Source organism: Neoarius graeffei, chromosome 19 (assembly GCF_027579695.1).
Source record: "Neoarius graeffei isolate fNeoGra1 chromosome 19, fNeoGra1.pri, whole genome shotgun sequence".
Taxonomy (NCBI): domain Eukaryota; kingdom Metazoa; phylum Chordata; class Actinopteri; order Siluriformes; family Ariidae; genus Neoarius; species Neoarius graeffei.
The window spans coordinates 3290630-3303880 of NC_083587.1; the positions used below are offsets into that span (position 1 = coordinate 3290630).

The 13251-nt window shown below is 41.3% G+C and overlaps 1 protein-coding gene across 1 annotated transcript in view; it reads right to left on the reverse strand.

Moving 5' to 3' along the window:
* LOC132867680 (zinc finger protein 709-like) overlaps positions 1–11848 on the reverse strand; it is a 197027-nt gene extending 185179 nt beyond the window's left edge. The window contains exon 1 of the mRNA XM_060900687.1: positions 11733–11848. The gene's annotated coding sequence lies outside the window, so the exon portion shown is untranslated. The remainder of the gene's footprint in view (positions 1–11732) is intronic.
* Positions 11849–13251: the final 1403 nt, after the last annotated feature.

Here is a 13251-nt window from a genome sequence, read left to right on the forward strand (position 1 = left end):
GGCGAGAAAGCAGGGACATCCTTCGCATTAGAATGCTGACTTTTCTTTTACCAAATCTCTGTGGGTGACTGGGCCTGTCATTTGAGGTTAAAAGTCAGCACGTAGCCTACGTTCAGTTCACCCTTCTTCATACTGGGACTGTGTAATCAGTCAGTATTAGGGCTACAGGGGGTCTTTAGGTTTCTCGGTTTGAGGTCCCATGTTTCTGGTAGACCTTTTTATAAGTGTGTATATGTTATTGAAGCACTGTTTGGCAGTGCTTCAAGTTCAAAGATGTAGTTTAAAAAAAAAAAATCTAAAACACAAAAGTAAAAAAAAAAAAAAAAAAAATCTTGGTTTAATGGTTCTTACGCAAATAATAATAGGTAATAGGTTATTAATAATAATAATAATAATAATAACGTCAAATTATTGGGCCTACATATAATTTGTAATTTGGCAATAATCTCAAAGCCAAAGCACTTCTGTTAGTTTCCCTTGTTTAATAATAGTTTAGGCCTAAGCAATAATAAAAATAATAATAGGCCTAATAATAATAAATTATTATTATTATGGCATATCTTTGGACAGTTACTGGTCATTTGGCAGTTTTCTACAATTCTGCCAATGCACTCCTGTTAGGTCTTATTTAGCCAAAATATTGTTATGCTGGTATAAGCCTGCTACTTGTAACAAGTACTACTAACAAAAAAAAATAAAATGAATAATAATAATAAATGTATGTATGCATGCATGTATCCATCCATCCATCCATGGAGGCGCACACGGTGTGTGTGTGTGTGTGTGTGTGGGGGGGGGGGGGGGGGGGGGGGTTATTTCAGGGGTTGCACAGAGGCGTAGGCACCAAGGCCTAACATTACTGGGCCCCAGAGCAAAGAAGTTTGAGAAACCCTGATTTACTACTTTAACCAGAGCTGTTTCAGTCAGTGCATTTACATGCACATCCAAATCGAGCTACTGTCGGTAACTGAGCTAAGGGTCCCAGCAGGGGTGCCAGAGAAATCCAATCCTACATGCACACAAGGAAATCGAGGTATTGTGCGAGGTACACTGTGCACCCGAGCCACAGGTGGCGCTACACGCCCCATCGTGTTGGTACACTTCCGGTTGTCATCATGAAGAAGAGCTATTCAAGAGTATAAACAAAGTTATCAGTTCCGTGTTCACAAGAAGAACGACGATCTCTTCCCTCTGACCTCTTCTGCTGCTCGCTACTACTACTGTTGTCATGCCAACCGAGGCTGTTGTGTTTCCCGCTTGTGATCTCGTCACTCGTCTCTTCCGGAAGGGGCAGTGCTGAAGTAAGTAGCTCGACTACGTAGCTCGATAGGGTTTACATGCACCAAGTAGCTCGGCTACAATCGCATAATCTAGGTCGCGTAGCTCGATTACGAGAAATCCAGTTCGGTTCGATTTCAGGTTCCATGGCATTTAGAATTTCGATTTCAGTCGAGCTACGGCAGAAATTTGATTTTCTCTACGTGCATGTAAACGCACTGACTGCTATGATGAGGTCTAAATTCCGACCGATACATTTCATGGACGTTATTCCGATGTAAATATGAGCATAACTGCTGTGCCACAGCTTTTTCTAGGCTGTTGGAGATAAAGGGGAGGTTTGATATTGGCCAGTAATTGGACAGCTGACAGGGATCAGTGCCAGGTTTTTTTAATCAGGGGTTTGATAACTGCAAGTTTAAAGGATTTGGGTACATAGCCAATTGTAAGAGAAGAATTTATTATTTTTAGAAGCAGTTCAATTACTTCAGTGCTTGTACTCAGTGCAATATGTATACTGTTCCTACTTATTCAGGTGACATTGGGCATACCCAACAATCTGTGTTTTCTCTCCCTCTCTCTCTCTCTCTCCCCCCCCCCCCAAATCTGTCCCTCTGAGTTACATGGAGTCAACAGGAAATGGGCCATTTTCAAAAAAAAAAAATGTACCCATTACGGTAAAGAAGTCGTCTTCACTTATTTTTCAGTTTCTCATCAAAACAGAGGGGTTTAATTGAAAAATGATTCACATAACTGCAGACAATAAAAACCTCTCTACATTTTCATACTGAAGTTTTTATCTTATTTAATAAGAAAAATAAGAGTGATTTATGTTATAATTTTTCTTTACCGTTACCAATGCAAAAACTAATTATTCATAAATATATCTTACATTCTTGAACTTACTCAGGAGTAAATTTTATTTTTCACAAAAATAACTAATTAGGTGTTTAAACAAAAGTATTGAGTAGGTTATCTGATTTGTTTTTTTTTTATAAATTCAAAAAATATTGTTGTGTTACTTTAGTTTCTTTACCGTTACCCAAAAACATTTTTGAAAATAATTAGTTCCTAGTGCTTGCTAAAGAGGGAGCTGTTCGACATCCTGAAGTGCCAGGATGTTGGGACTCCATTTTGAATTTTTTTGAGGCAGTGGAGGCTGAAAGGTGAGCAAAACATTTCATTAATTACTCATGTCACACAAATATACTTTCTTTACCGTGATGCACATATCATCTTATAGACATCAGTGATCAAATAGAAACTATTTGTAGTTGTTGATTAAGTTTGAGTGATGAAATATAAGCAATTATTTGAAAGCATAACTGTCATGCTGTGTTGTAAGAGAATGAGACACCTCTTTACCTTTGCCATTCCTAGTAACGGTAAAGAAACTTTGGTAACGGTAAAGAGAAAATCATGCATAAATGTCTGTTTTTCTCTAGATTTCCGGGCCAAATAGAATTGAATTTAAAATATTTTAAGTCATTGTGTACCAGATGAAATACAATAAAAGCTTTTTTGGTATGGTAACGGTAAAGAAAGCCACGATTTCAGAAAAATTTAATTTTTTTATAAAAATAATAGGAATCTAGCTTTGCTGATTAGTAGGACTTGATTTTAATCAATCGGCAATCTTTTTGTACATTTATAGACAGAAAGAGTGACAATTTTTTTTTTCATTTCTTTACCGTAATTGGTACAATTTTTTGAAAATGGCCCAAATCTTTTGGTGGAGAGGGTGGAGACCTCGACTGTCTCTCGTAGACTGCAGGGCATTCTGTCGCATGTCCCAGACCCAGTGAAATGTAACTGAATTGTCTTGGCCAGCCCTAAGGGTCCCATCTGCCTGCACTCACTCTGATCTATAAGTCCAACTGTCTCATTGCTCAGGAGTGTGCTCACATCACCCAATCAAGCATCCAGCCAGAGCAGGTCATGATATTTTTTAACCATATTAACATGCCATTGCTGTGTATTATGCCTGATGTCAGGACTCTCATTTCTGCGAGCCTACCACACAGACTTAATACTTGTGTTATTTTTAGACATTGACACCTGTTGCCTCCACTTATTCAGGTGACATTGGGCATACCTAACAACCTGTGTTTTCTCTCCCTCCCCCCAAAATCTGTCCCTCTGAGTTACATGTCGGTCCTGGGATCGAGATGCTGACCTCTTCTGCTCCTCAGACCTGCCTGATCCATCCTGGTGCCCTGTGTCTGGTTGGAGTCTCATCGCATCGCTCCTGTGGAGGACGGCCCCATGAAGACAGTTGAAAGTCACACTCGGAGGACGCTCTGGACACTTACAGTAATGCTTTTATGGCTGAGGACTACAGTTGACTTGCTAACTTTAGGACTGCAGTTGTCATGAAAAGTTTTGCACTCAAGTTTCCATCAATGAAGAGTTACATCAACGAAACTGTCTTCATGTTAAAACTTAATATTATAGTCATGCTGTCTGTTGTTGCCCAAATGAGGATGGGTTCCCTTTTGCATCTGGTTCCTCTCAAGGTTTCTTCCTCATATCATCTGAGGGAGTTTTTCCTTGCCACCGTTACCACAGGCTTGCGGAGTTGTTAAGACCAACAACAATAGCAAGACTGCGAAAGGTCACCATTTTTAAGCAACAAGAAGCAGCAGCTGTACAAACGCGAAGTCATCCATTATTGTTGTTGCTGCTTCTTCTTCTCCGTGTTGTTGTTGCTTCGATATTCGCGCCAAGGTTTATTCAAACGCAGCGACGTAACTGACATATACAGAAACATAACTGACGTGGCTCCCCTTAGCACCCCGAGCTATGGAAAAGCAAACTGGTTCTCAGCTGGCTCGCAAGTTGAACGAGTTGTGAAGCAGGACCAGCCCCGAACCAGCCCTGGAACTGCTTTGGTTGAAAAGGGGTATAAGGCAGGGCTCTACATTAACTTTTGAAACCACTTGTCCTGTCGGGCAAGTTGAAAGGAAATTTACTTGTGCGAATGTGAAGTTGGCTTGTCCGAAGAAAAATTTGAGAAAAAAAAAAAAAAAAAAACACAAACCATTTGTAATAAACTAATTTCACCAGAATTACTTTAACACAATCTATTCACTGCAGAAAAAAATTGGACTCCATCAATCATTAATTTATGAGAAATTGAAAACCAGAAAATTAAAATTATACAGTACATTTTCATTTTTAAATTATTAACTTTGAATATATATCCTCCACTGATTAATTGTTGTCTAATTATTCATTTTGGCTCCTGTATGGTTGCGATGAAAGTTGCGGTGTTTTTTAGGTTTTTGTTGCGATTACATTGCGGGAGGAAGTGAAAGTTGCGAGAAATTGTTGCGATTTTCTCTTTTTGTGATTAAAATTGAGTGATATGTTAAATATTAAGTTATTACTGAAAAACTATTGATTAAAAAAACAAAGACACTGAGAAATGGTCCTATAAACAACTTTACCAATATAAAAGATTACCAGGACTACAAAAATGCAGAAAAATAGGCTTTACTTATCCAAATGCACCTGTTGGTTCAAAAGTTAAAGTGCAGAGAACCTCACAGCACAACATGAAGTTACCTTAAAATATAATATAAATGCCTCAGCTTTCATGTAAGAAAAAAAAAAAACTAATACTAGTACTGTGTGCAGGCAGTCTCTCCTGAAGACTAAATTAAACAATAATTATAAACTAATAAAATCAATGGCTCAGGCTTCATAGAAAAAAAAAAAACAATTTGAACAGAATCTCACAGTATGATGCTGAAGCTGCCTAAACAATGGAAAATAAAATACCATGTTGGCAAAAACGTTGGCATCCATTAATTTCTTGTATTAAGTAAAAAAATAAAGTGCGCACAGTCCTTCACTGTAAACATAACACTTTCAGTAACAGAATTTAAGCCTATATAAACACTGACTCGCACATGCTGCTTCTCTTGAATGGAAACACGGAAGTAAGGCGGAAGGTAGTTTGTCGACGTCACCAACGATTGGTCAAATTTGTGGGAAAGTTGCGGTGATTGGATATAATTGCAACACCGCCCTGAATTCACGGGGATTGGTTGAATTTGCGTTGAAGTTGCAAATCACAACATCGCGAAATCCTGGAGGGTCTGGTAAATTACCGTTTACTTTTCAGCTCAAATACATGAAGCGGTATTGAGGTTTTTCACCCACGTGACCAAGTCATGTGATGCATCATTAGGCTGCCATTTTGGACGTCACGGCTCGAATCAGTTTGAATGCGAGGAAGGCGACAAACGAAAAACATAAAAGAAAAAGGAGCGAGATGCAGAAAACACCTTCACTATCCAGCGACGTAGGGCATTTACAGGGCGAGTAAAGGGAGAGGTATTTGCAAAAATTGAGGTTAGCAGGCTTAGAGAATGACGTTTACCTGCTTCCACCAGGATTGTTCACTGACATACGGAAGTACACAAAGCCCTCGTCTTTACCTGACTTCGGCCCACATGATCTGTATACCTATGTCGTTAAAAACCCATCGCCATACACAGGTATTGATCTGAAAGCGTATAAGAGTTTGGATGCCTACAAATATTTTGTGTCAGGCTGGGTAACATGCCTACATCAGCGGGTCGTCCCTGGAGCCGGTGGTCGCCATCTTATTACAGCTAAGGTTTGTTCACATTTTCATTTACTTTCAGTCCTCAGGATAAACAAAATGTTATTAACATGGATTAAAGCAAAAAAAAAAAAAAAATCATCTGACTGAAAAAAAAAAGCTCCATGTCGTTGGCCCCTACCACATCAGCGATGCGTCAAATTTTAAACGCCGTGTTGTCCATTATCCCCTCGGCCCCTACTTATAGTACATTTACATAATTTTAACAATGACTAAAGCTAAGGCAAGACTTTACCACTGTCATTACTGGCTATAAATGATGAAACATCAAGTTTTCAGCGAAAAATGCAAATTTATTTCAACAATACTTTAGTAATGCACAACAGTGGTTAAGAGAAAAGTGCAAGTGCAGTCGAACTTGAACCATGCTTTCAAAAGAGTGGAACAGAAAGAACTTGCAAGAAAAGTAAAGTGAAAGTTCACTTTTTCTGCTTTTTCGCAGTGAAGCTAAAGGCATCTAGTTTTTTTGCCATTGCTTCCATAGACTTTTTTTTTTATGGCAAACGACACAAAAGCACACACCTGCCATTTTCATCTTTTTGCACCATGAACTAAATGGCTTGCCATTATCGCCCATTTCATTTCGCCAAGCCCATCTCCACTTATTCTTTACCGTTTTGTTGATGTCTGACACATCCGTGCCTTCATTTAAAAGAAGTGTCTCCATGCTGGAAAAACCGAAAGTAATTTGACGCGCTCTAGTGATGGAAATCGAAGGGCCTGTGTCCGGTGAAATATGGCCTTATACGCAGTACTCGAGTTGGGGGGGGGGAAGGCATCCCCCTTCTGAAATAAAAATCTCAAATCATCCCCCTTATAAAACGGCCATCCCCCCATCACATCCCTTGTGCCATTTTACCGATTAATGTGGAAATTAGCCTACTATTATTTTAACAAATATTACTACCATTTCAACATAAGAGGCTTTGCGCAGTGATAGCCTACATGTAGCCGGATAAAAAAGATGCATATTTATTTATTCGGTTGCACCGCTCATTCAAGGTTTCAGTCACTGAAAACAGCTACTTTCGCAAACTCGGGGCAGAGTGGAGATTTCTGAAAACTCCATCTTCAGACACGCGTGTAAATCGGGAAAACGAAGCAGCAGTGGGCGAGAGGGCGCGCGCGAATATAATGAGTCATAAGTGTGAATCTTTCACCGAATGCCAACTGTCCCGGTTCTTCATGAAATCGCACGCGCAAGCACAAATTCATTAGATTAACTTTCAAATAACTGTTCTTGTGCACTTGCGACACCGGAGCCACTTTCCTGAATTTTGAGCTTCGGAGTATTCGCTTCTTTATCTATTTAATCTATTTAATTTATTTGTCACATACATTAAATTACTAATGTAAAACATTAGTAGCCTATTTAAGCAATAGCTGTTTTCTCCACTGTTTTCCAACCTTTTGTGCTTAGTGAATGAGACACTTCATTACACTCCACTGACTGACTTCCAATTCCGGACTTTTTTGAAAATGTAAAATATAGGCCTACGAGATGGTTTTTTGGGACTTAATTCGCGTTGCTCCTTCACTATTAATTTTTGAGACTGACGAGGCACTAAATACTGTGGAATTATTTTCTCCTTACTATGAAGTTTGTCATCTTAAACAAGTGTCGGGAAATCTTGCAGCCCGACTCTACAGCCTCCAATGTTTAAGCGAACTGCTGAAACCATAATGTTTAAAGATTAAATCGTAGGCTAATCAAACCAAAGAAAAACACAGCCTTTCCAGAACGTTCTCTGCCGAAGCCTATTTAACCCACAAAAGGCTTAAAGGGATAGTTCGGGATTTTTGACATGAATCTATATGGTATCCCCGTCAGCAGTGTCGTGCATCCACACTGACTTACCCCCGACAGTGTTCTGTGAGCCTAGATATTGTACAGTGTTGGTCAGTGCACAAGTAGTTCCGGCAGGTTTCCTGGGGTCTGCAAAGTAACACGTTTTTCTTCTCAAAACAGCTCGTGTTCGAATGAGTGATTTATTAGCATAACAAAACCCTTGTAGTCCAAAAAGTCACACCTTGTAATTGCTTGGGGCTACTTTCTCTCAATAGCGATCAGTGCGCGCTGTCACTGTTAACAGTTGTGTGCGAGCTAGCCAACAACTTTCATTAGTTGTTCGACAGTGTTTAGCAGCAGCAAATTGCTTTCCTCCTCAGTATACAAGTGCGCTTCCATGGCAGGGAAAAAGAAACTACCACTGCTGCCTATGTAGTGCCCTATTTATACAAATAGGAGTCATTCAGGATTCAGCCATGACACGGAGCAAAAACATGGCTGAATCCTGAATGACTCCTATTTGTATAAATAGGGCACTACATAGGCAGCAGTGGTAGTTTCTTTTTCCCTGCCATGGAAGCGCACTTGTATACTGAGGAGGAAAGCAATTTGCTGCTGCTAAACACTGTCGAACAACTAATGAAAGTTGTTGGCTAGCTCGCACACAACTGTTAACAGTGACAGCGCGCACTGATCGCTATTGAGAGAAAGTAGCCCCAAGCAATTACAAGGTGTGACTTTTTGGACTACAAGGGTTTTGTTATGCTAATAAATCACTCATTCGAACACGAGCTGTTTTGAGAAGAAAAACGTGTTACTTTGCAGACCCCAGGAAACCTGCCGGAACTACTTGTGCACTGACCAACACTGTACAATATCTAGGCTCACAGAACACTGTCGGGGGTAAGTCAGTGTGGATGCACGACACTGCTGACGGGGATACCATATAGATTCATGTCAAAAATCCCGAACTATCCCTATAATAGCAAAGGTCTTGCTGCGGCTTCAACTTTTCACCCGATCACCTTTCAATAGGCAAATATCATTATTACTACTACTACTACAAAAGGCCTAGTATTAGTAGTAGACAAGTAACCTAGTTGCCTAGTAGTAGGACAGCCAAATAGTTTCATCAGTGGCCTACGCCGAGCCTCCCCGGGACTAGACAGTAGCGGAGGCTGTATTTATTTATTTATGCCTATCTAGCGCAACAACTTATTCCTTTACATATACTCAAACATAGCATAAGAAAGAGTTCAACAACAGGCAATCACAGCAGCTTGGTGAAGTTCTAAATCACATCGGTGTCACCCTTTTTTCCCTCGGATCTGCATCACTCTCATTATTGACCTTTAGCGCTCCCAGTTGACGGAAATCCGTCGTAGCGACGGAAAACTTTAATCCATGTATTAAATGTCATTGAAATAACTTCTTAGTCTGTTGAGACATGGCCCGTTATAAATTTGCTGTTACCAGGCAATGACCAAGAACTGTATTATTAGGGTCGGTGTCTGTGTTGTAGCAGTGTACTAGCAGCTAGCTGTTAGAACTAGCTGATGTCAATAACATAGTAGCTAGTATGTTAGTGTAGCAATGTTTACGTTCAGTCATTTGGATGACTGTAAAAACCTTTCAGTCTCAAGTTTTTCCTTTACTGTATTTACTAGTTTACTGTAATTATGATCCGGCAGCTATTTACACCGGATCCAGTGTAAATAGCTGTCGGAGCGCGCTCCGGCTTGCTCCCCCTCAAATTAAGCAGCACGCTCCGGCTTGCTCCCGGAGCACTCCGGAAGCAAGCCGGAGCGAGCTGCTTAATTTGAGGGGGAGCAAGCCGGAGCGCGCTCCGGAACCTCGGCCGGAGCACTCCGGGAGCAAGCCGGAGCGCACTGCTTAATTTGAAGGGGAGCAAGCCGGAGCGCGCTCCGGAACCTCGGCCGGAGCACTCCGGGAGCAAGCCGGAGCGCGCTGCTTAATTTGAGGGGGAGCAAGCCGGAGCGCGCTCCGGAACCTCAGCAGGAGCACTCCGGGAGCAAGCCGGAGCTCGCTGCTTAATTTGAGGGGGAGCAAGCCGGAGCGCGCTCCAGCAGCTATTTACACTGGATCCGGTGTAAATAGCTGCCGGATCATAATTACAGTAAACTAGTAAATACAGTAAAGGAAAAACTTGAGACTGAAAGGTTTTAACAGTCATCCAAATGACTGAATGTAAACATTGCTACAGTAACATACCAGCTGCTATGTTGTTGACATTAGCTAGCTTGACCTTCAAAACGGCAGACACCGGGGCGTCACATGACCCTGTGACGTCAGGTGAAAAACCTCAATTGGCCGGTTTCACGAGCGGAATATTGCGCATGCGCACATCGCTGTTTCCGAAGAGAAACATCCGGCGATTCATCAAAACAATATGTCGAGTGAGATGCTTCGGAAATCGTGTGAATAAACTGATAAATTTGATATGTAACCCGAATATCGGCGTATTTTGGCACTTGTCCGATCGGACAAGTAACTGAGACGATGAACTTGTCTGACATATAGTATCACTTGTCCCGGACAAGCGGACAACCGTTAATGTCGAGCCCTGTATAAGGGGAGTAAAACATTCTAATTGCTGATATAATAGTTATATTGTTAACTACAGGGCTACTTAAATTGCCTGACCTTAAATTAGTAGTTAGAATTTTTTTTGTCGGATATTTTCAATTTTGTCATTGAAAAAATTCATGAAGTCGTTGCTGCTACATACTGCAGGTGTGCATGCGTCTATAGTGGACTTATTCCTGGTTAATTTTGCTACAGTATTAAACAGGAATCTAGGATTATTTTTGTTATCTTCTATTAGGGAGGAGAGATAATGTTGATCTCGCAGCACTAAGAGCTTTTCTATACTTCAGGAAGCTCTCCTTCCACGCTAATTTGAACGCTACCAATTTTGTTTGACGCCATTTACATTCCAGTTTTCGAGTGGTCTGTTTTAATGTGCAAGTGTCATCGTTATACCAGGGTGCTAATTAAGTCATTTAAAATCTGTATTTTTCTTTCAAGCTGGTTTGTGATAATGCCTATTGTTAAAAGGATTATACAAATAGTGTCAATGTATTGGACAATAAACTGCACTGAATGCACAACCTCCTCGGCAGAGGTAATAATGTTGGCCAAACTCTCCACATGAACTCAGCTAAATCATGATCAGTTATGACGCGATTAGGATTACCCTCAGTCAACAATCTACACTTCTTACAGATGCAACTTTTTTTTTTTGGTTTTGTGAACAGAAGACAGCATGGCGGATGAAGAATCGCAGCGAGCAGACCAACCTCCTGAAAGAAGCATCAGAGCAGTGGAGACACAAATCACTCCTGGGCACTTTAACTTTAAGAATAAAACCAGCGCGGAAACAGAACACAGAGCTTTGCGAGTTGGGCCTTTAGCCTTGAGTTAAAGTAAGAAGTTTCGTTGCTGCCAGAGCTCATCGTTAGACAGAGTTCTCTCTCTCCAGGGATCAGAGGCTTAGAGCTCAACACCATACGATTCTTCCAGTAACAAGATTTCTCGGTTGGGGAAACCATGCCTAAAACAGTCCCCTATGATTTCATCCATCTTCATTTTCAATGTGTAAAGCTTTCTGCTTAATACACTGCAGAGGGGGTGAGGCTGCCTGATTGGCTTTAAAATATTAAAAATAAAATTAAATAAAAATAAAAAAAAGAGGGAAAAAAGCCTGTGAGGAATAAAGTCGGAATTTTGAGAAATAAAAGTTGGAATTCCGAGAAATAAAAGTTGGAATGGCGAGGAAGTTGCAATTTAGAAAAAAAAAATAACGTGATGGAAATAGCTTTAAGTGAAGATTATTTAAATACTTTAAACATACAACTAAACAGGTTAGCCAAACTACAGCTCTCTCCTGAGTGGATAAGTAGTGCACTACCGAGAGTGCACACGGCATTATTTCATACTGAACGGAGTTCACCAAAACAGGGAAGTGGAGCTGGATTAGGGATTCGACCACACACCTTCAGTTTAACTTACCTCAGGGTTTTAAATCCTCAGAGCCAGACACAATAACGCGCTTTTATTTTTATAAACCGAGAGGCTGATGCGGTTCATGGAAGCAGCGGGTTTTTAATTTTTCCCTCTTCTTTTTCTTCTCCAGTGTTTTCTGTCGGTTGGAGAAGCAGCTACTGGACGCGTTAGCGCCACCACCTGGACTGGAGTGGAGTTTCAGGGTGGAAGACGCCTTTCCCAACCAAACCCTCACACATTTCTACAAATAACAATTATAATGTCATTTTAAAAAGTGTAATGTTTCATGCCTGGACCCATTTGGTTGTTCTGAACATGTCTGTGCTGGGTTTTTTTTCTGCTAGAAGCTAAAATTCTCTGGGGCTGTTTGCTTCCAGTGGAACTGATGCATAGCACAACATGGGCGGAATAATAAAGAAGACTCCTCTGAGGCACATAAAGCCAGCAGACTGCATCTATTTGAACTGCTGCTCATGCAGCATAACACACCTACTGTCTACCCACCGGTGTAGAGAGGTGTGGAGTGGAATGAAGACCATCGCTGGTTACAAGCCAACCAGCAATGAAGGACAGGATGGCAATGTGGAAACGGCAAATGAGCCGAATCTTTATTTCAACAGATTTGATGGCGTGACCCCAACCCACCACCACCACCACTCTTCTGCGGGATGGCTACAACCACACACTTCACATTCTCGCCCCTCCCCCGCCTCTTCTTGCCCAACTTCATCTCCATTTCAGGATCTCGGTCGCACCTCCTCAACAGACCCCTGGCTGAGTACCCCGCCCCCAGAAACATCTTCATCCCTCCCCCACCTCCACACCAATCGTCAGCGAGGAGAAAGTGAGAAGACAGCTGAAGAGACTCCATGCAGGAAAATCAGCAGGCCCAGATGGTGTTAGCCCCTGTATAACTGTACAAGCCTGATGTTGTTTTAGGTCATATTTATGCAGAAATATAGAAAATTCTAAAGGGTTCATCCATATTAAAGCATCCTAATCATCACTGAACAAGTTGTCAAACACAAGGCAAGCACAGGTTCTCAAAGATAGTTATCCATGTAGGAGCTAATGATATATGCCTTCGTCAGTATGAGGTTACTAAGAGTAACTTTGTAGAGGTGTTTAAATGAACAAAAGCGATGTCCGATGCGGTAGTATGCTTTGGCCCCATCCCAATGTGGCGCGGCGATGTAGCTTACAGCAGGTTATGGTTGCTGAACTGCTGGTTGTCCAAGTGGTGCTCTGAAAACAGTGTGGACTTTATAGATAATTTTGAGGGCATTTTTGGCCTGTTAGGGTGGGACGGTATCTATCCCACTCGGGAAGGTGCTGCTCTCATTTCTTGCAGCATAGCTCATCATCTCAGAACAGGCCTAGTTAACTTATGACAATCCAGAGCCAAGGCCAGGGAGCAGACAAACAGGTTAAACCAACTGTCTGCTAGCTGCACAGAGTCGTCACTCAGGGTCCACTACAATGAGACTGTGTCTGTTCCCCGAACTATTCAAAAAAGTAGAAATAC